The sequence below is a fragment of the Corvus brachyrhynchos genome, unplaced genomic scaffold (genome assembly GCF_000691975.1).
Source record: "Corvus brachyrhynchos isolate BGI_N302 unplaced genomic scaffold, ASM69197v1 scaffold136, whole genome shotgun sequence".
Classification (NCBI taxonomy): Eukaryota; Metazoa; Chordata; class Aves; order Passeriformes; family Corvidae; genus Corvus; species Corvus brachyrhynchos.
In genome coordinates this window covers 9,453,881-9,478,543 of record NW_008239080.1, presented here as the reverse complement: position 1 = coordinate 9,478,543, position 24,663 = coordinate 9,453,881, and positions in this window count along the sequence as shown.

Below are 24,663 nucleotides of genomic sequence, written 5' to 3'. Positions count from 1 at the left end.
TGCCTCTTGATTTTAAGACCAGGAAAAGGCATCAGCATGAACCCACATAAGGACTTCTTACCTGACTATTCATTTCATTATCTGGATACTACAGTCAAAGCAAAAGCAAGAGAGAAGCACACCTTTATTTCCTCCACAGTTCTGTAAAACTTGAATCAGTTTTCATGGTTTAGGCAAACATGATTCAAATGCTTAAACTTCACAGCTGTTTGTTTGATTTCCTAAGTATTCTTTCTAATTTCTTATTTTAACTAAAACCCCAAATGATACAGCCAACACCTCTTTCTTTGGTTTGGTCTGCTTTGCATCACATGCAGGTTAAAAATATGGCTAAGATCAAATCACTCATCATTTGTCAGGGAAAAATTTTGAGAAAGTCCCTGACCTTCACTAAAATACAAAATTGGAAAAGAGGGCATGCAAAAGACCATGGAAAAAAAATAAAACCCTGAAGTCTTATTTTTACCTACAGCATTCTAAAATACTGCTTAATGTCAAAAATGAGTACATGGATTCATAGGTTGCTGGCTTCAAAACGCTTACATATGCTCAAGTTTTTGTGGACTTCACTGTTACTGAGATTGACATGATAGAAAGAAAAACAAAGAAAAAGATTTATGACTTCTCTTTATACAATGGGTTTTCTGGCCAGACATATAATTTTTTTCCCAAGCTGACATTTTTCTTTGTCTCTGTGTCTTTTTCTTTCCTCTGTCACTGTTAAAATAATCGAACTGCAGCAAAGATAGCAGGATAAAAATTGCAGTGTCTGTCACTAGCCTGAAATCTTGCAGTATCCCCACAGTTCATGCAATAAGGATTTTTTTTTTCAGAGCGTGTTCGGGGAGTCTGACCCATGATATACAATCTCAATTTGCAATAAATGCCTGGAAAACTTGGAATGTTCTTGTGATTTGAACATAAAAAATGACTTTGCCACATCTGTTAGTTGTCTGACCCTCTTTCTAGTGTGTCATATTTATATATGCCAGAAAAAAATTTAAGTCAGACATATTTTGTCATGGGTTTCGTGGTAAGGCCCTGCAAAATATGTGCTTAGAAATCTTATGTTATTAATATTCTCTATATATAGTGGTGTGTATATTTGTTACAGAATACTATATTCATTTTCAATATTTATTCAAGAAACAGAAAGACTGTTTTTGAAGTGAATTGAAATCCATCTCAGCTTTTCCTGAGCTGCTAACTTACATTCTTTAGAAAAATGCTTTCTAAAGCCATCTAGGGACTGCTACATAAAAAAGCATTAAGGCTAGGTGTTTTCTTTGCACAGTAAATGTCATACCAGTAAACATCTATAATTTCCAAACAGAATTAAAAATAAAAATATATCATTAATTTGTACTGATAAAAATTCACTCTGAGTTAGACTTTTCCCTTCTGGCCTGTGATATTAAATAATCAGTTCTTAATGAAAAAAAAACCTCTCTTTCATCACCCTTTGAACTTTGTTTGAGATTGGCATATTTCCACAAAACACTTCCAATCATTCAACATTTTTAGACAGGAAAATCATCTCCTAAAATGTCTATGGCAAAGTCTAGAATACAGTGATTTATTGTCTGTCTAGACCAGACAAGCTTCTTAAAGGAGAGATTAAAACTACACTCAGACGTGATGAACATTTAAGGAGCTAGCTCTTGTGGAAAGAGCGGGAGGGATTTCTGCTTAGTCATCTAAATTCTCTGTGGCAATCCTAAAGTATTAGGATTTTTATTTCCCATTATGATACCTTGGCATATATTTCTTTCCCAAAATATATAAGAATATACTGCAAATCGGGTCAGGAAATTACAGGGAAATAATGCTGAGAATAGGAATAGGAATTGTTTAGTTCACTGAGGCACCCATTCCCCAAAGACAGTTATTTTAAAGTGAGTTTTAATTATTCATTCTAAAGCAGCCATCCAGTTCCTGAGTGTAGCCATAAAATATTCAAAACTTAGTATGAGGAATGAAAAATGAAAGTCTTGTCCTGTACTTTAAAAGTGCATATCTAACTTCAGAGTTGTTACTGGAAGTATTTCTTGCTAGTCATGCTAAGGTATAAGAAATTATATACATCAGCTATACTGAAATTATAAGACGAGCCTTAAGTCTTAACTATTTAAATATGAAGTTACTTATTCAATTTCTTCCTGAAAGAAGTAGAGGCACAGAAGGGAGTGAGTATGTGCCATTCTGAGCATATGCAATATTTTTATTACCAGAACAGATCCCTACAAACCTTTAAGATTTCTGATCTTATTTTCCCTTGTCTCTGGGACTTTTATAAGTTTATGACGCTCTGCTAGTGCCATAGATCTTGTCTGATGACACATGGATCGCAATCATGCAGTCCTTTTGTCCAACAATAATTTTGCATTTCTGAGCAAGAAAGGAGTTGGGTTCTGAAATCCAAATAAGTACATTTAGAACATGGGACATGCCATATAGTCTCAGAGATATCTTGTTCCTGCTTTCTGTCCCACCACAAAACAGTTATTTTAATTATTTCTGATTTAAGCACAGTAACTAAACACACTTTTCATCTTAAATCTTGTGAAAATATTAAACAGGAAAAAACCAACACATCAAGAAGTCCTTCCCACCAGTATTGAGAACGATTTGATTAAAAGTTACAGGATATTTTATTTTCTCTGAGAGCAAACATTTTACCTATGAGTTAACATGAAATTGGATATCTTCAATCTAGGTTGATGCTGATAAGAGCAGGAGAATAGACAAATATTAGCGTTACAAGTTCAGACATTTCTCTTTTTCTTTGCTTCCAGAGATGCATAAAGTGGTAACTATAATTCATATGTTCCAAGAAAATTCCAAAGAAATACTAATATATGTAGTATGTTGTTATTTAAAATATTTTATATATGTCTTTACATAAATATACATAACGTGCTGGAAGCAAATATTTACTAAGACCAAATCAGCTGCCTCTGCATGTGTGGATTACTGTCTGGAATGAGAACAGAAAATATCTCTTAATTCCCGCATTGAGATTTACTGCATTTTGATAAAAAATTAATAATAATACCCAGAAAAACACAAGAGTTACTCATGCTATGGACAGTAGGGGATAGAATATTCTAGGAAAGAATATCCTTTTTAATATATATCATGAAATGGAAAAGAAGCAGGAAAGACATGACTTTGCATCCCAGTAGTGACTTTCAAACGTATTTTAACATAAATTAATATAGCCGAAAAGGCATGACCAAAAACATAAATAAGGGATTTTTGCTGTGCCTCATAAATCTATTAATCAATTAAATGAATTGAAAAAATATTCAGGGAAATCTGGGTAACACATTTCCATCAAATACTGAAAATGTGAGAGGAATTTTTAGGTTGAAATATATCATTATGATGATTTCCAGAAATTATAGTATAGACCTGAAGTTTTAATATATTGTTGCCAAAGTAAATTTTGATTTTATAATTAAGTATTGTTTCACTTGGTGTGGAGAATAATTTTTTCAGAAAATAATCAAAGGAATACAAACACACATAGTTATCTCTAATATACCAACATTTATTTGAAATGAGATAGACACAATTTTAAAATGTTCTGCCACTTCTGGAACTGTTTTTTTGGCACAGTATTATAATTTTTAATTCACACGAATCCATAATAGTTTTGCAATTGGTATCTACCTATGTAACTATAAATTTTCACTACTTAGAAGTAACCTATCTTGCCCAGAGAAAGAAAACTCCTGTTTGTGAACAGTTAATCAGCTTTACACTGATATTGACAAGGTTTTGCCTGTTCCTTTCAAGACATCTGCTTACTGGTTCTCATTTCTCCCTTGATTGTAGGCTATACTCCTTTTTTATTTTTCTTCATGAATGTTTCTGATAAAGAATTGTGGGTACCTATATCCCATCATTCTAGTTTATTCTACAAAAATGATACTAGTAGTACAAATTATTTCAGGTTGTTTATGCACTAAAATTTTAATTTAGTTTTGCTTTTTTCCCATTCATTTCAGTGTTTGACTTCTTTGTTTTGGTTTCCCTTTTTTTCAATATAAAAATATAAAATATTCAGTAGCTTGAGCCATTGTTTCTCTTCTTCATTTTTTATTCTAATCCTGTTTCTGTGGCCCAGAACTCATAGAGTTAATAGCTTTGACCACATTAGTTTATTTTATTCACTTTCGAAGTGCTTCCTTCAAACCTAAGCTAAATGTTGAGAGGTGATGTACTAACAACTCTTCGTGAATCAAACAGATTCATCATTTCAACATGAGTATCCTTGATCGACTTTGGGTGATTCTTGTAAAAAATTACATCTTTTCTGATTGCTTAGGGAGACAGTCTAATGAGCTACAGCTTTACAGCAGTACAGTGTGTCATCTATGTCTTCAGACCAGTTATTTTGCTTGTTGGATTATCAATTTCATGTTTCAGATAGCTGTACAGTTTTTAGGGTCTTCTAAATATAGATGATTCTTTTTTTTCTAGCTTTGTATCAGAGAAAATTTGCTAACTATATTTGTGAATTAGCGAATCATCATAAGCAGCTTGATTAATATAATAGTCAGAAAATAATCTTCCTGTCATGGTTTAGGAATGGTATTACTCAATTTGATGCTACCACTGAAACTCCAAACCATGTGCTGCTCACTCCCCCCCCTTCTTTTCCTTCCCTGTGGTGGGATGGAGAGGACAATTGGAGGCACAGGGGGCAAAGATCAGGGGTTGAGAGAGGAACAATTTACTGGAGACAGCAAGATAACAAAAAGAACAGTGATTCACATGCAAAATGCGCACCACAGACCAGCCATGCTACCCTGAGTGTAAGAGACTCCTTTTCTTCTGCCCCTGGCAATGATGAGAGGTATTACAGACTAACATTCAGGTCCTAGACATGCCATCTTCTGGTTACTGCAAAAATTAACCCTGTCCTGGCTGGAACCAGGACACTTGGAAATAAAAAAAATTTCATAGTTATAGCAATGAACCAGATTAATTTGATTAAAAATCTTCATAGCTTTACTTATATCCAGGACCTTCTCATCTTTCAAATCTTCAGCTCTGCAATAAATACACTGCAAACATTCTGGAACCTTATTACTCAAACAAGTCCTTTTCTTTTCTTTTTTCTTTTCTTTTCTTTTCTTTTCTTTTCTTTTCTTTTCTTTTCTTTTCTTTTCTTTTCTTTTCTTTTTTCTTTTCTTTCCTTTTCTTTCCTTTCCTTTTCTTTCCTTTTCTTTTCTTTCCTTTTCTTTTCTTTTCTTTTCTTTTCCTTTTCTTTTCTTTTCTTTTCTTTTCTTTTCTTTTCTTTTCTTTTCTTTTCTTTTCTTTTCTTTTCTTTTCCTTTTCTCTTTTCTTTTCTTTTCTTTTCTTTTCTCTTTTCTTTTCTTTTCTTTTCTTTTCTTTTCTTTTCTTTTCTTTTCTTTTCTTTTCTTTTCTTTTCTTTTCTTTTCTTTTCTTTTCTTTTCTTTTCTTTTCTTCATACAGTATTCTTTGGGTATGTAGGGTAGATTTCCTCATGTACCTCTATGAATATGCCTATATCTGTTCTGGACTGCTCAAACCCATGCAATGGTCAGTTAATCCACGTGTCAGCGATTCATTCTGTAAGAGATTGCATCGCATTTTGAGATGCCTCTCACTCTATCAGAGTGGGAAAAAAGTTGCAGAGAAAATTTGCGCAATCATCATAGACTAAAAATAGCTAAATTTAGTAAGATGGAGCCAATATTTGAAGAAAGCTAACTATTACATTGAAACCCAAAGGAAAAACTCATCAATGCAGCTTCAACTACTGGCAGACATTCAGCCTCTGTCTAAATCCATTTCTCGAGTAGTGTCTATACTTTGGTTATCAGACCAAACCTATATCCATTCAAATCCTCTGGGTTGGAAGACATTCTAGACTGTCTGTTAACTCTGGACCCTTAAAGAATATTGATACTTGAAAATCACAGTCTGAAATTCTTCATTCAGTATTAATCTTCCTTAGGATTAAGCTGTTCCCTCTGCAGAACTTCTGGCCCAATATTAATTCAGTAAGACATTTCTGTACTTTTCACAGAATTGTAGAAAAATCTAGGCTGGAAGGGACCTCTGGAGGTCAGCTAGTCAATACTTCAAACAAGCCATTTAAATCAATCAGCTCATAAATAAGCATCCACAGTCTCCATTTATTGTTGCTCTGACTCACACTGTAATACTTTTAAGAGAAATCAAAGCTAAACAAAGCCTTTGGAATTCATACCGTTTACATTTATTACAAAGTAGTTAGGTTGCTATGCGTAATAATCAATGCCTTCTGCATGTGAGGAAGTCTGTTTCAGCAAGTTTCTGTTCTTATAAGACAGTCTTCTGACTTTCCTCTGCCAGTTAAACTGTGTCTTTCTTGTATCCTTCTTTGCTGAAAAGGGCTGCCATTGAAGGCACTCTGTCACCCTGTCCTACATATCTGCTACCCATTCTTGCATGAAGTTATTCATTGTCCTGCTCTGCCCAGTCCTGGAGGTAGTCAGCAGCTGCTTGTCACAGAGGCATCAAGAGTCAGTGCTTTCCATAATACTAACCACATTTTCTCAACAGAAAAGGAATATTCTGTTTTGATGACTCCTGGATGACTTTATTCATTTTACCAGACACCACCTATTCTTAGTACAAAGTGCAGATCCTAATCTGTACTGCAAGTTCTATCATAAAGGATACTTCATAAAACTAAAAGGAATCTACAGGCCTACACATACCTCAGACCATCATGATTTTATTGTCCTTTTGGTAACCCAATCCAAATACTGGAAAGTTTTAGGCAGTTACATAAATCAGACCTTTTGAACTCAACCTATGGATTAACAATAGTGTTTCAAAACAGGAGAAAATGGCCTCTTGGAAATTTGATTTTTAAATTTTGCTTTAAAGATTCCTTTTGCTCAGTAATTTGTGACATAGCACCTTTCAGAACACAGAAATGCACAACTCTGACACCTGCTTTCTGGAGAAAGTTTCTGGATTAAATTATTTTTATAAATGTAAAATTTTCCTATTTTAGAGATAAGAAAAATTACTTTTAAGGCAGAAAACTTCAGCAACAACACACCATGAAGAAAAGTCCTAAGAACAAAATAGAAAAATAGAAATTGGCATAGTTACCAATTAGTGTGAAAGTGCAATAATTTCTAACAGATCAGAATCTGATGTCTAAGAAGATCAGAAGCAGGAGTCTAAGAAAGGGAGATTAGATGCATTTCAGAAAGGGAGAATCAGAGACCATTTTAAAATGCCTGATATGCTGAATTAAAAACATCGTGTTTTGCATTTCTTACATGTAAAATACTTGAAGAATATAAGAGGTGTATAAAAATATGGAAAGTTAGGTTTTCTACTTAATTACCTAGTCAGTCATTGTGTAGATACCCATGGCACTATTTTAAGAGTAGAAATTTGATATAGACTTCAAGTTGCTGACTTGCATCTGCTCAAGACCAAGACTTTATGAGTAAGAATGCCTAGAAAAAAGCATGAATTATGAAACGGATATATTTTCAAAATTATTCCTGCTCAAGGGTCTACTACAACAGAAGTGAGACAGAGGCCAGTGTTCTGATTCAAACTACTTTACAAGAGCTATTAAATTTACTGCTGAGTCTATAGCAGACCTGATCAGGTTTCACTGGAAAAGTTTTCCCAGTAGGGTGTTCATCCGTCCATTCATCACCCTTTATGTGGATATAGGTAAATCACTCATGGACGTGCAGTGAGTAAATTTTTGATCAAGTGTGCTATTAATTTCACCTTTGGTTTTAACTATACACAACTCAAAACTACTGATATTACTTCAGCTTTTCTTGTGTTATTCAGTTATCTCACTAGATTTCATATGATCATATTATTAATATAAAAAAAGGATTTTAAAATATCAATCATCTTGGGTATTTTTTTTTTTTTTAATCTCTTTCCAGAGAAGCATGTTTGTTTAAGAAAAGGATTATGGTAGGGAAAATAAAAAGTGAAAAGAAGATATCAGTGAGTTTAAATTCTCCTAATATGTGGAATTATAATGTACATAATTCAATGTAAATAATGAGATTCACTTGAAAACATTCTGATACATTTCTTTATTTAAAGGAGTCACTCTAAATCTTTCTTGAAATTTATATTTTACACTAGGTTTTTATTTGTCAGGATGTCAAAATTTCTTTACTTTGTTCCCTTCTGGTGTCTTGTGATGTTCTTTTTCCAGCTTAGAGTTGAATTTTACATCAGGACATTTTTCACAAAAGCAAAGTTCTGTGTCATCTTTTGAGACTTCGCATTTGACTTCTTTGGCAATACAGTGAATTGTCCAAACTGTCATACTGTGGCAATGACAAGAGGAATAAAATCTTTTCCTTTCTGACACTTTCTGAGATGAAACTTCCATTGCCTAAGCTCTCTTTGTGCTGTGCAGCACTTGATACATTCATGCTTTACCACTCTTGTCTGTTCCTTTTCATAGAGAAACCATTGTCCTTGTTAGACATTTGCTTCTTTTGGAACATTGTTCTCATGCACGTATGATTAAAATAAAATAAAAAAGGCACTTTGGTTTCTGTCAGTTTGGGGGAGTGTCTAATAATCTTCATCCCAATTTTGACTATGCAAAGGTGCACAAAAGAAGTAGTGAAAACAAGTTTTACCTGTATTAGAGATGTTCTGCTTGCTAACTAGCTTACTTATTCTACTCGTTGCTATTGCTGATGCTGAAGATTATCAGAAGTATTGTCTGTTTATTAAAAAATTATAAATTTAAACTCTACTTGTAAATACATTACCCTATTTCTGTATCTAAATTAGATTCCCCCTTTTTCATCATTAAGGTGCAGATTTTATTTAAGATTTACGTACAGATTTATCTATATCAGAACTAATGCCGCTGCTTGTCTTCATAAACTGCCAGATTTAGGGTCTTTTAATGGGGTGCAAGTGTTCATCCTGATTCCTAGATAAAAGATCCTTGGCAAAATCACAGAATGCTTGGTTATTTTACTTGAGGCAGTAACAGTGACAATCTTTAAGCTCAGTTAAAGCTTTGCAGAGTGGAAAGAGAATTTCCAGGGAATCTCATTTCCTTGCCTATGTCACAGGGAATAAGAAGTGTAAATGGGACACTCAGCAAATCATCTAGTGAGCATGTAAACTAATTAAAATGTGATGAAGATTGTTTAGAAGATCTCAATTTATAATTTATATTGCAGTAAAAGTGAAAAATATTAAAACTGTTTTTCTAAGAGTAGCTTCTCAGGTCTCACAGTGGTGAATTTCCTCTTTGTCTAACAACTACTTTTTTTTTTTTTAATGTTATCTGGGCAGAATTGAAAAGAAATTCTGTGTTAGAGCTGTGTCATCACAGAATAGAGACTGAAAGTCTGCTTGGAGAATGTGGATTTTTGGAAACCTTGGAATATTTCCTTCATTGAGAAGAAAAAGGTCAGAGATTGATTAGAAAAACTGCTTACTTATATCCCTGAAAACCCTCAAATTGAATGAATTACTCTGTCTTGTAATATGAGGTCTCTAGGAGAGAGTATTGGATAGAACATAATCTATACATTGAAAGAATGAAAGTTCTTACACATTTGCTTGTCTTTTATGCTTTCATTCTTCAATTTCCAACCTTTATAAACCTTCATTTCTCTTTTTTAAGAGAAACTATAATGCTTTCTGGGGAGAAAAAAAAAAGAGATTAATGATAAATTCACTTAGGTTAGAGTCTTGAAAGCATCACCTGGTCTAGAAACACTGGGTAATATGCCTGTGAACACTCACAGGAGTCATACCCTCTCAGTGTCCCACTTCAAGAAATTTAAAACTGTACAGTAGTGTAGAGTATAAACAGCTACCAACTAAACCTCGCAAGTTTGGGGGATTTTTAAGATACTCTAGTTATTTATTTTGCAGAAGAAAGGAAATATACCTTGGGGAAGGAATAGAGAAAGGGGAAGAGGAAGGAGAAAGGGAAGGGGAAGGGGAAGAAGTAGGGGAAGGGGAAGGGGGAGGGGAAAGAGAAAGGGAAGGGAATCTGTACATCTTGAGTATCTTATATTTGACTTAACTTCAAAAGAAGCTTACTCTTCATTAAGCTTCAGTGCAGCCAGCGTTGCTGAGAATCAGAGCTGAGATGCCCAGAAAAGGATTTAAAATATTTTTTGGTTATTTTTTCCTGTTGTCATATGTTGACCTGTCCATATTTGATCAAAAAAAGATGGATCACGTCTAAAATCAAAATACAGTTTTTCCCCCATTAAGTCAACAATCTGAAGCCAATAAGCCTGCTGATAACCTTTCATTTCTGTCACTTTCCTGACTTCTTATTCCCTTGTTAACCTTTTAAACTGTCTTACTTTAATGAAATTACCTCCAAACAAATTTGCTCTCATTCACAGTGTTAAATCATATTAATCCTTTTGCATACAGCATCATATCATGCTACTTCAGAAGCCACCTTTCTCAGATTATTCAAGGCCTCTCACCTATTTTCTGAATGTTGTGACATCAAACTCAAATGGTAGTGAATGTGCTCCGAGTATGGTTGCTTCTTAGCTGTTGTAGAATTCATTTCTGTAGAGAAACAGACTGTACAAGAATGCAATTTTAAATACTTTTGAGATTACTATAAAATACATTATGCATTTAAAGAATTGAAGAAATGTTGATTTTTTGCTAGTTGCAAACACCTATCTCTGATGAATTTAAATAACTTTAATATTACTTTTTTCTGAAGTCAAAATTATTTTTAAAAAATCTGTTTGTAACTTTTGGTCTAGTGTAAATTTTCTGTGCTCCAGTAATTTTTATTATTACCTAAAACAATACTTTTGTCTTTTGTTTCCTATAAATTTATTGCTCTTTCATTTTTCTCCCGCAAAGTAATTCTTTGCAACCTGTGAACTGAAACTTTGCAAAATTTATGAAGTTATTTTATTGCAAAAGTTTACCAAAAAAAAAAAGGAAACTAAAGCCAAACCAATGGATTGCTCCAAAGACTGTACTCAAGACCCCAAATTTTGGAAGTACACTTGGTCTTCTGCATCTGATGGATTCCACTTATTAAGAAAAATGGTGAACACCAACAGCATTGATTTTCAATGTACTACCATAGACACTAAATTGTGGCTTCTCAGAGACATTTTATCCTCCAGTGAAGGCCTTACTTGATTTTCTGAACACAATAAACCTTTTCATGTGTGTAGGATGGGGTAGGCATAGGGATATTCTGTTGCTTCATCTCACTCTGGTTCCTTCTCGCTTTTCCTTCTGCATCTTACAACTCTAGGACTATGTATGAGGCATTTAGAATTAGGAAGGTTAGCCTATCTTTCTTTCTGTCCTTCTCACTTTCTTTTTTCCTTTTATTCTCATATGCCCTGTCCTTCTATCACTGCCAATTTAAACATGCAGTTTTTCCTCACATGATGCCTTGTGCCTTGTAAGGCACAGTTAAATTCCTTAAGGTAAGAGAAAAAAAGCCATTTAGGTTGAGAGTTTAACAGTTGAAAGAAACAAGCAGTGGGCTAACAGACTAGTTTGCTCTCTGACCTGGTGAAAGAGATAACTGAGCTTTGGCCATCTAATTTACAGGAGAAGACCTTACGGCTGGTTAGTGACACTAAGGGCATTAATTAGAAATTCCTGCTTATAGCAGTAGCTGTCAGTTATCTAAACACTTAAAGAGCATAATCAGTATTGTATGATTATCAGATGCTATATTCAGTTCTAAGCTACTTCAGCATTTAAAAAAAAAATCTGTACTGAACAGAAAAATTTGTTCTCTGTCTCAACTACTGTCCCATAAGCCATAAAAGTTTAAGGTTGAAAAGAAGCTCTGGGCATCCATGGTGCTACTCCATACCCTGCTCAGAGCAAGGGACAATTTTGAAATTATACCACATTTCTAAGTCAGATAATATTGTTCAGGTTCATATAAAGCCAACTGTTAATAGATGGATAAAGATTACATAAAGTCACTGAGCAACTCATTCAAATATTTGATCACCCTTATGATAAAATTATTATTTTTAATATCTGATTGGAATTTGCCTTGTTCCAGCTCATAGCTATTGCCTCATGAACTTTCATTGTGAATTTCTAAGAAAAATCTGCATCCATCTTCTCTATATCACACCGTAAGGCAGTCAAAGGGTCCTTTGTCAGAATTCTAATCTCTTGTGATGTGCTCCGGGTCTTCCTTGGTGGTATTGTCGGCGTCACATAGACAATAAAGAGTATCAGTTTGAAAAACAGGTAAATCTTGGCAATGCCTCTACAAGCAATTTGCACCTGAACTCCTGGCATGCAATAAACCTCCTAAGACAGATAGTATGGTTGACAGCTGGATGTCTTGGTCCACTGTCTTCCACTGTTTCCTGTGCATGATGACAGGTGGATCAGGCTCAAGCAGCTCTGATTTTTCCCCAAGGAAATTTGTTCCTTTTCAGCTGTTCCCAGCAGCCTAGACCAACTTTGTTAATGCACACCTGGAAGTGAAGCAGGAGCCTTACTCCTCATGCCAATTTTTGAGTAATTCATCCCAAAGAAGTATTTGAGTGCAGCCTCTAACTATTATTTTCTGCATGCAATATGGGTTTTTTTTTCCTCTCCAAAGCCCACTCCAAAGAATCTTTTCATTTTCTGTTTTCTCTTTCTTATGTTACAGTGCCTGCTGGCTTACAATCATTGCTCCATCACCCAGTGGCTCAGGGCCTAGGCAGAGGCATATCCCTTGTGGAGCTACTTCTGGGACTCCAGTTGGCACTTGGGAGTGAGCACTGTGAAACATCATCACTTTCCCATGGTGATAAGGCAGACCAGAGGTCCCATGATCCCAGAGGTCCTATCAACTCTTAGAGCTCACATTCCCTCTTAACCCTACGACCAAATCACTCTACCATTCTCATGGCTGCTGCTGCTCAACGACAAGTGTTCAGACACCTCCCATCACAGCTTCTAGGAAGCCCATCTTCCTCCAGTTCGAAAACAGTTGAAATGAGTCAAAGGTATACACACTTCTTTATGAGGAAATAGCAGAGGCATGTCTTCCTTTTCTGTCTTCAACAAATACAAGTTACTGTTTCTCAGTTGCTGCTACAGAAACATGCTAGTCAGCTCAATCTTTTGAATTTTCAATCCCTTAAAATTAATAATCTCATTTTTGCTCTGACGCCAGCAAACTTCATGACGCTGTAAAATAAAAGTGTATAGGCCAACCAGACAACGTGGTTGAAGTCCCATCTCAACTATCCAAATTCCTCAAGAATTAGCTGAATGTTAGGTATTCACAGTTCTCACTCAGTTCTTATATTTAGCCATTAAATAATAAAAAACCAAAAGATTCTTGGCCTATTTCTTGGAGCCTGTGTTGCAGCACAATCCCCTCTGCATTTATCTTTTATATTTCCCTTGCACATTAGGCAATCATTTTCTCCCTTATACCCCTCAGAGCATCATGAGTGTGGTAGCAATTTCCATAAGAATTGCATTTCCCACATATATCTTAGAGCGTTATCTTTTTTATCTATACTAAATACTGTTTTTTAAAATAACTTAGTTATAGTATCCTAACTGGGGTGAGGGTTTCACCTGTTCTGAGATTCACAAAGCAGTAAGCAAGAAGTAGAATGCAATAAAGCAGTTCTTACCTCTTTGGACTTTTCCCCTGGTTTTTTTACCCTCTTTCTTGGCAGCTCTCAGGAACTGGACAATCATATGGAAAGCAACTGCTACGTGGTTCCTTTGGAAGGCTGCACTGGCTCACTCAGAGCACACGATGACAAAGATGCTTTACCAGGTATGAACCCCTCTGGACTATGTGAGCAGCAGATTCAAGAAACACGATTCATTCTTTTATCTAAAATCATTAATTTTAATGATTTTAAATTTAACTTTAATTTTAATAATTAATTTTAATATTCACCTTTAGAATGTGGAAACATTGGCAGGACTCCTCACATGTCTCTGCACTGGTGTACTTAATTTAAGAATTCTAAAATATATTCTAAATTTCAACTCAAAGAAATAAGCAGAAATGGGTTCATTATCAAATACACACACATACATGTGTATGTGTATATATGTATATATATATACACAGAGACATAAGGCCAGACACAAAGTATGCACTCCATAAGGTATACATCATGTTTATGAATGTAAGCATTTTTTGAAAGTGCTTGTGAAATTTATATTTCAATTCACTCTGCCATAAAGTCATTTATACACAGAAAGTCAGACCTCTGCATGTTGTTTTACATCTCATGTTCAAACATGTGTTTTAATTATATTTTGCATATTTTAAAAAAACCCATTATTCTGTATTCATCATTATCAGAAGATATATCAGAAATGCTGTAGCATTTCATCAGTAAACATTTTCTTTACATATTTCCACTGATATACGGGGTTTTCTTTGCATTTTAACAGTAATTTTGTTATTGTCTGAAGCGGTTTTTTTAATTATGTCAGAATACAAGACTGATGTATCTGATACAAGTTGACAAATGTTATTTGCATCTCAGAAATCGATATTAAATGTGTCTCAATAGTTTGTTTTGATGAACATGGAAGCAATCCATTGTAAAATAGTACGTTGTCATGATTAAGTGCCAAAATAAATCCTATCCTCAGCATATGGTTACATTTTAAAAATCAGATGGGCTAACAGAGGAAACTCTTGTTACTAATGAGTTTTCATGGACCATTCCTAAATTTTCTCTGGTTTCCAAAACATCTGAAGAATCCCTTGCAATGTAAAATAATAATAACAACAATCACAATAGAGAGCAGAAAGGTGTCGTTATAAGATGATGTTTCAAGTTTCAGAGTTCTTTCTCCTACAACCAAGCACACAAATTAGTGCAAATCAGTTCTGCTCAAGACTTCACAGAATATTTTGATCTATTTTTCTTCCCATATATTTTGTTTGTCCTGTTCTGGTAGACATGAATGATATTTTGCATTCTTGCCTAAATTCAGCAGTGATCGGTTTCTAACAGTTACTTTTACAATCTACCATATTAATATAATACAAAACTTTGTTATATTCAGTAGCTGGAAAAGTGTTACCTTTCTGAGTTTTTTTCTACTCAAGGTTGATCAAAGGATAAAGAAAGGTCTCTTTCATCTAGAGTTAGGCCCAATAATTTAAACTCATGGATTTAAATATCTACTTTGTATTCCAGGAGTAGGGATATATATCTCTGACTACTTCACTGTATAGGATTTTTTAATTGCATTGTGAGTGTGTTATGTATTGTTCAATTATTTTCTATTTTTACAGTATGTTGCATCAATACCTCAGATATTTGTTGTTCTGGCCATAGTTACTACAAGATGGTGGTCCTCCTTCCCAGCATTAGGCAGGATTATTCAGCACCCTGGGAGTTCCCAGAATACCAATTATCTTGAACTTCTAAACACTTCACCTGACACCAATCTGTTATACAGTGAACATAATTTCATCTTCTTTTATAAAACTAGAAATTAAAATTGCAACTCTTTTCTTTTTCTAGTTTTTCTCTTTCATTTGTTAATTTAATTCCTAAGTGACATACTGTATTATGTCAAGCAAGTCACATCACAGTTTGTTACATCACATTACAATAATTAATGCATTTTAGCAGGTGTAACCCTTTGAGCCCATCAGTCACTGAATTATGTTCTTTATAAACTTCTTTATTATTCTGTGCATGGTATGCCTCTTTTAGCAATGAATGCAAAACAATGTGTGGCCAAGAAGTAAGCACACTGAAAAGAGGACAAACAGTAAGTGACTGAAAAACTTTAGGAATAATTGAAGAGGTTTTTCTGAAGGAGAATGGATTTCCACAATAAAATTGTTAAAATTGAAGAGGTCTTTCTGGAGGAGAATGGATTTCCACAATAAAATTGTTAAAATTTTGATAGCTCCTGTGATTACTGTTTTCTATCATATTTCAAACACTCATTTGAATGGCCAAGTTATATTTGGAACAATTTAGATTTAACATATTGGTATTGAATATTTCAAGAGAAATTTTTAAATGGAAGCATGGCTTCAGACATAGAGGAAATCAAAGTCAGTCATTGTATTCTTCCACTTAGTGCTAAAGGTGATGCATAAAAATAAACAATTTTTCTTCACAAATGTACTGAGAATACACAGTAGTTTATAAATGATAGCCATGAAGACTGAGATTTTAACTGTCACCTGCCACTCAAAACAGATAATCAAATACTTCCTCAGAATTTTAATGCTCATATAAAACGTTTTGTTACATTTCAGAATTTCTAAGGAACAGGAAGAAAGTTAATATTATGTTAGCACTTTAAAAATGGGTGATAGTGGTCAGAACCACATTAAGAATGACTGAGACCAGTGGGTTGACCCCATTCAGCAGCTATGCAATTACCAACTACTTGCTCACTCTTGCTCAGCAGAATGGTGGAGAGGTTTTGTAAGGGCAAAACGAAGAAATCCTTCTGGATCAAGATATAATTTAATGAATGAAGGGTAGAAAAAGTAAAAAAATTTCTACAAAGGTCATCCCTCACCACTTCCCTCTAGCAGACTGATTTCCAGCCAGTCCCCAAACACAGACTACTTTGGGAAAATTACAACCCTGCCTAGTTCTGTAGCTGAGAATGATGTCATAATGCATGGAATATCTCTTTAATAATTTCAGATCAGCTGTCCTGTCCGTAGCCTCTTCAAATCTCTTGTCTGCTCCCACCATATTCATGTGCAAAGTGAGAAATACCAAAGGTCTTGATGCTGTGCAAGCACTGTTTAGCAACAGTTATAAGCAGAGATCTAAAAATCATCACCAAACCGGCTTCTGTGAAGAAAATTATCTCTATTCCAACCAATTCCAGTACATTGATACAGCATTCAATCATTATGAAATAATAAATCATATTCTCATCAATACGGTCCTATAAACTAAAAAAGTACCTCAGGAGAAAACACACATATTTCTCATCAAAACATCAGGTACCCTCAGTTTGAAGTAGGGGTAACTAAAGAAGGACACTGACAAACGCCTATATATATCAAGAAAACAGCATATTTTTAATATATCCAGATAAATGCAAAGTCACAAAATGGGGACCAAGAATATTAATAATGACTGATGAATCCACAGCAGATTAATTGTCCAGAAGTGAGCAAAGAATTGGAGAATTATAATCAGTGGGACTTAAATAATCTTTTTCTATTTAAACAGGTGGAAAGGAAGTAAACAAATATTTTGTATGGTCATTGATGCGGATTCTCACAGTCCAGGAAACAGATGGATTCACTTGAATAGGTTTAAAGAAGACATACTGGATGCTTAATCAAAGGACTGAAATGTTCATCCTTTTTTCCCTGATTACAGAGAAGGTATAGGAAAGTTCTAATTGTGGATTAGAGCTGCCCGCAACATTCCAGGTAACTGTGTGGGTATAAGAGCTGAATAACTGAACTTGCACCTAATGTCAACATTTAAGTTTTATGTTATTAACATCTTGAAATTTTAAGTGAATCTATTTTAAATAATCTACTCAGAAATGCAAATAGACATAATTTTCACCAATCCGGACCTGGTTTGGGATTAAAATGCTGACTAAAGAATTTTAGAGTATGATTTGCAAGACCGTAAACAAATATTTGTATTCACTACGACATACTAACACAAGCAAAATTATATTGGAGACTATGCCAAAATCCTTGTTGGATGCAGTCTGGAACCATATACTACAGTACAAAATCTTATAGATTTTGCATGTGTTTGGGGAGCAAATATTTGGCTAGCCCTATGCTCTGCAGTAGAAAATGGCTCTTAATTTTCATACCACATTGTTTTTCCAGACACTGTAAATAACCTTTACTATTTTTGAAAGTTTTTCTTCCACAGTAAATGATGCAGTGCAGTATGATGGTCTCTCATTGACACAGTATATCTGTTTGCAATCTGTCAGATGCAAATATATATGTAAAGTAATGCATTTCTGTAAAATATGGGTTGGTGGGCACCTGGCAGCCAGACAGGTTTAACTCACAACAGTCTGTGTCTTCACCACTGATCTTGTATTAGTTGGGACCACAAATTTCACCAAGATAATCTTTACAATTCAATGCAGTCAAGAGCTTTTAGAAGTAAAGGAATCAAAAGGTCAAACAGTTTCCAGAGAATTTTTTTGTTTTTTGTTTTTGGAATGCAACCCTCTGGATTGGCTGAAAAATTATGAAATTATTTTGCTAATTTATATCAAGCTACTGTCTATAAGCAGTCTATAAGAAACTTGACTATCTGTCCAACTAGGTTTTAAAATGTTTTCAATTTAAAAAAATTGAACATTTATCTTGATATCTCACTTTCCTTTTCTTCTTATATTTACAGTTAAGTATCTTTATACAGATATTTCCAATAGTTCTTCCTAACCTCATACTAAAGATTAAAAGTGTGGAAAGGCAAATTCATTATATTTTACTTGAATAAAACTTTGACCAAGTTAGTTGAAATTTAAATATTCCATTTTGATTTGACTTATTTTGATATTCACATAGCTTTGTGCAAATTAATTGACTGTACAATTATTCTAATGCTAATGTACTAAGTTTTCTCTTTTCACCTTAGATATTCCACTGATTTTCTAAAAAATGTTTTTTAATCTTCAACTGTTTTTGACTCTCTTTGAAGAGTACCTTCCTCTACCATGCTCATGAAGACATAATATACTGCCACATTTGATCCATTGTCTTTTTAAAGTCAGAGAAATCACTTCACTTGTCCATATCTACACCTGTAGCCATTATCTGTTATCAGAAAAAGAAAAAATGTGGTAGCTGAAGGAATAGGGAAGAAAGTCAAATAAAATCTAGACATGGACTAGACAAATAGTAAAATAAAATGTAATAAATTAGGAACTCCAATAGTTACACAATTGAAAATCTGGAGATTTCAGTGACTGCTGGGCACCTTCTCTAATATAATATCAGAACTGAGATTAAAACCCTTTTAGGTGAATGTTCAAATAACAGCTATCACCAAAGCAGTTATATCAGATACATAGAAATTTATATAAGTGAAGAGAAAAACCAAGGTGCAATTTCAAATCAATGCAAAGATGTCTTTTCAACAGAGAATCTCACAAAAAATTTTCTTCCTCTAATAATCTCATTTAGTACTAATAGCCTTCTAAAAATATTATAACAGAAACATCCACTGTTTTTCAGGTTTCATTTTAAATACTTTTTCTAAAACTACAAAATAAACCCAAATACTTGTTTTACTATTTTGAAAATATGGCCTACTCTACTACAATTTTAATTCAGGTGTGATAAAAATTGTAGTCAAAACCTGGGGTTACCTGTATGACTGTAGACATGTAATCTCCATTAAAGCCATTGTGGATATGGATTGCATTCACCTGAAACTGAACATTTATCTGCACATCTTTAGGATGCCAGGTTAATGCTTATGGTATAACTCAGCATCTTCATTATAATTTTCCTACTGGTGGATAACCACTGTTTTTAATGGTGCCCATCTTTTTGAGACTGGACAGCATAAGGGAATATTTACTATATTATGTTTGAAGAGGCAACAATGCTTACATTGTAGAGTCCATAGAGAAAACCAAGGGAAAACATGTCTGAGTAACAAGATTGAGAAGCAGAGCACAGTGAATATATAAACTTTCTAGCTTTTGCCATTTATCCTCAGGTTGCTTAATCTACTAGGACATACTGTTATTAAATAATCTGTTTATTAATACTGATATTAAAATTGTTAATTATTTGTTAATACTCTTATTAAAATATCTACCATAACCATAATCACATAATCACAATCAAATAACATCCCAAGTAGAAAAATAACTACTTTCCTCAGTGATCTTCATCCCCCTGATCTATTCTACAGACAGAATGCACTTTTCTAATATTGTCTAGTTCTCAAATTGAGAACTGTAACTGACCTAGAGGGCTATCTGTATGTCCCGTGAAACCAATAATCTTTAAGCATAAGGGCTCCATAACTTTCTCATTTCCTTTTATTTTAAACTTTTGTTATAATTCTGGATATTCAATGGCAGAAAGGTCTTCTATTGCTATAATTAACACAGAATCTCTTTCAACAGATTCTAGACAGAAATCTCCAGATACTACTGTAGTATAGATAAAAATAAAAGAAAGCACTGAGACAAAAAACCAAAGAAATATTAGCACTTTGCACTTTTTTAATACTTGGTCATTACAGATCTTAAATTAACTTACAATTCCATAAGTTCGTTTAACATTAAGAACTTGATTTTGCGGGGTTTTATGCATAACTCGGCAATATGTTATTGACAAATAAGACTCCAAGACTAAAATAACTTACTTTCAGAAATTCACAAGCTTTGTACAATGCATTAGATTCAGGAATTTACAGCTCAGGTTCATCTCTCATTAAAACACTGATATCAGCCAGTGAAGGTATTTGATACATGACTCCTCTGTCCTTTTAAATTATTTAAGTAGCACTTGAGATCTGTAGTTCTAACTTTGTGGATGGTCTCTTTTTAGAATATCTTACCAATGTGCAGAAACGCCAATATGCCAATGGCTTATTCTTAGAGCCAGTTATGGCAACTACTTCCTAGGTGTCCTTACTTCCTAAGGAGCAGGAAAAAGCCACTCAGCATCCATATTTGATACAAACAAGAACAAGGAGGCTACAAAGAGAGAAAAACAATAGCATCTTGTTTGTGATGTCTATATCAAATTACACGAGGAAGATATAAATGAGGATAATATTGCACACCTGGAAATAAAATTATGCACTAAAAAAATAATTCACTTTTGTAAGGCTCCTTAAACTTAAGTATTTTCAAAATTTAAGCAAGAAAACCTTGAATTGTTTAAGATTTGCAGAACTTAGTTCTGTCCCTTTTGCTGGAAATATTCAAAGCATTTTGTTTCCATTGAAAGATTTGCGTGCTGACAGTCAAATGTCAAACATAGGGTACCTGTAAAATATGTTATTTAGCAAACACCTGAAAAATGTATTCTGAAAATAACATAACCAATGTTTCAGTGGTTTGCAAACTTTTCAAGGTGTGCATGAAACAGTTTAAAATGGCTGAATTCATCTCCAGAGAGGCATCAATGAAAGGACTGAGTTACTTTAAACTTTATTGAAAAATACAATTTAGGTTAAGGATCTTGAGCAGTAAATACCTGTCTGCTGTTACACAGAAGACACCAATCAACAATAGTGCATCTGAATTTTCTATAAAAATCAAATATTAATCTATTCCTTGCTCTACACATTCGTATTCTCGTGTTTCATTAAGGAAAATAATGACATTTTTCCCCCAGAAATTGCTTCCACAATAATACTAAGTTACAGAATTTATTGTCTCAAAACACAGTGGTATATACTAACATATTTTATCTTTTACTCACATTCTGAATGTCAGGAATAAAATATTTTGTTGTTATTATTCATTAAATTTTTCAACTTATTTCAAGTGTGATTCTGTTGCACTATTGATGGTCAAATTTTGAAAAGAGCAAAAATACCTAAAAATGGAGCAACATAAGAATTGAAAACTCTTTACCTAAACTTTGGCCATGGTTTCTTTACAGGTAGAGCACATTTTCTCTGTTCAAAGTCATATTTCAGCAATAGTATCCCCAGGTAGCCACCTTCCTTTCCAATTCCTGCCGATATTTTTATCTTGGGAAAAACTGCTCATGACACTCATATTTGTGGATCGATATAAAATGCTGTGAAGCTGATGACTTCAGTTATTTTTTTACATTGTGGCTCCCATTGAGTGAGTAATGAGAATGGCAGAGCAAGAAGGTGAAAATAACTGAGACTGGATTTTTCAGAGTAGTTTTGCTGTAGGCCATAATTATAAATGGGAGACTTTCAGAAGAGTGACTTCCATCTACTTTGGGTAAACACATGACCAGCTCTTCTCCCACACTTTGTTTACCTCTCTTAAAGATTTCATTCTTTCTGGTTTTCCTCTTGAAGCTCTATTATTACTTTTCAATTCTTCTCTGCTGTGCATTTCTGTTTCTTCAAATTTAATAGTTTTCATTCTGTAAATCTGTTTCCTCAAAATGCATCTTTCTTTACATGCTCCTCCAGGATCCTCTGTTTAGTCATGCTTTTTTCTCTTCTACCCTCTCATTTTCACTGTTGCCCTGGTGCTTTTTTGTCTTTCTCCACTCACTCTCTTCTCTGGTATTATATGTACTGTGATTCCCTTTTGGTGTTGTTATCTCAGTTTCACCATTTGGTCTCTGTCCACCTATGATAAAGACCCAAAATACAGAGCAGTCTCCTCGCTTAATATTCAGAAAAAAGGGAAAGAAATATCTTCATGTTGGCAAAACTCAAAACAAGCAGCTGAAAAATTCTCTGCTGCCTCACATCTCCTCTTTTGAACGCACCAAAAAAGGGCTTTATAGCCATAATTAAACTAGAATTTTTAAAAATAATTTGAAATATAGTAATTTTATTCTTTACAGTAAACATTCTTGCAATGTTACAGATCGTTTCTCCAATATTTTCAAATTGCATTGATAATACAGTCTACTACAATACACTGTAAGAGTGAGTCAAACCAAAAGTTTGTTCCCACACTGATTGACTCCAATGCTGGCCAGCAGAGAATGACAACCCTCCTTGCTTTCTGCTCCTCATGGTTATGGTATGTGGCTGCAGTCAAGAGACTTGTATTTCTCAACTGTTTTCCCTTACCTCTCCATCCTTCCACCAAAGGAGAAAGAAAAACAGACATCTGCCCCAGCTGCTGTCACTGCACCACCATTACCTCTCTATGACTTTTGCTGCTGCAGATACCACTGTCAGTGCCAGTCAAATGGAAACAGAACTGTCACACACACGGGAGCAAGCAGCTCTGGGGACATGGTTGCTTGTGATGTTCTGCTCACCCCCACACCTTTTGTTGATTGAGCAATTGCCAATTGCCACCCATGATAGTTATGATGTCTGCCTTTGTTTTACAGATAAAAACACAATGAATCTTGCTCAACAGCTAATGGCTAGTTGAGTGTACACCAAAACTACAGCTGTTATGCAAGTAAAACTGCAAGGCAACCATCATACTCCATAAATAGTGGACATCCCTAGCTCAGGGCCCACTGAGCTTTCCTGCATGGCAGCGGCTGCATGCCAGGATCTTCCCTTGAGTAGAGATTGCTTGCAAAACTGAGAGGATCTTTGTCACATCAGATACTCAGTAAGTGAATTGGGAGTAGGTGCAGTGAAACTTTGAAACCTTAGCTAAGTGGCATAAAGGACTGATTGTGCATACATAATCCTTTAGACATAAAGCAAGTCCAGGACCAAGTCTGGATCCAGCCACACCTAAACTCCCATCAGAAAGTTTAGAAAGCAAGGAGGTCCTTTCTGAATCTCATGACTGAACAGGAAGATCTTCCCGTCAGTTTTGCTGACCTTGTCCTCTATGCAGTAAATAACCAAGTGTACTTTGCCATTGAATCTCCTTAAATCACTGTCACATTTACTATCAAACTTTGTTAACTCATTTAATATCAGTAAACATATTTCTACTTCTCCCTTATAAGTGAAGCACTTCACTCCCTCTGTGACACTGGTCCCAGTATCCCACCAGTGAAACTTTAGCATCCATCACTTGAAGACATGGGGAGCCTATGGAGAAACATGGGGAGTCTGTTGTCACTTCCTATTCTTTCATATGAACATCTTCCTAGCAATTCTTATTAGTTGAGTAGAAAGAATTCCTTCCCACATAACTAATTTTATGGTCCATAATAGTTTGAAGCTTTTTTTAAGGCATAGTCTTTTCATTTTTGAAAATGTGCATTGTTACCAAGGTACCAAGGAAAGTAATGGCGATATTTGCTTAACAAATGATAAGACTCTATTCTAAATTATATTGGATTTACATGGCAAAGTTTTGGTAGTGTGGGGGCTGCAAATCTGTGTTCTGTGAGAAGATACCAGAAGCTGCCCCCTTGTCTGACAAAGTCAGTTCCAGCCAGGTCCAGGACATAGAAAAATTGCTGTGCAAAAAGTAGCTGGAGAGAGGAGTGGGAATGGGAGAGAAACATTTTGAAAATACCAAAGTCAGTGATGGAGAACAAAAGGTGCTCCAGTACCAGGGCAGAGATTTCCCCTGCAGAGTGTGGTGAAGACCACGGTGCCTCAGGTTGCTCCAGGTACCAGGGTAGAGATTTCCCCTGCAGACTGTGGTGAAGACCATGGTGCCTCAGGTTGCTCCTCTGAAGGCCCCTGGTAGAGCAGGTATTCATCCTTCAGCCCATAAAGGACTGCAAAACAGAGCAGGTGGATGTGCCCTGAAGGAGGTTGCAGCCATGCTGAAGCAGGCTCCTGGGAAAAATTACAGCCCTTGGAGAGGAGTCCACTCAGGAGTAAATATTTTCTCAGAACCTGAAACCCTGAGGGGAACCCATGCTGGAGCACTCTGTTCTTGAAGGAATGCAACCCCTGGAAGGGACCCATGCTGGAGCACTCTGTTCTTGAAGGAATGCAACCCCTGGAAAGGACCCATGCTGGAGCAATTCATGAAGAACTGCAGCCCATGGGAAGGACACAGGTTGAAAAAGCCCAGGAAGGACTGCTTTACAGAGATGGAACTCCACAGTGG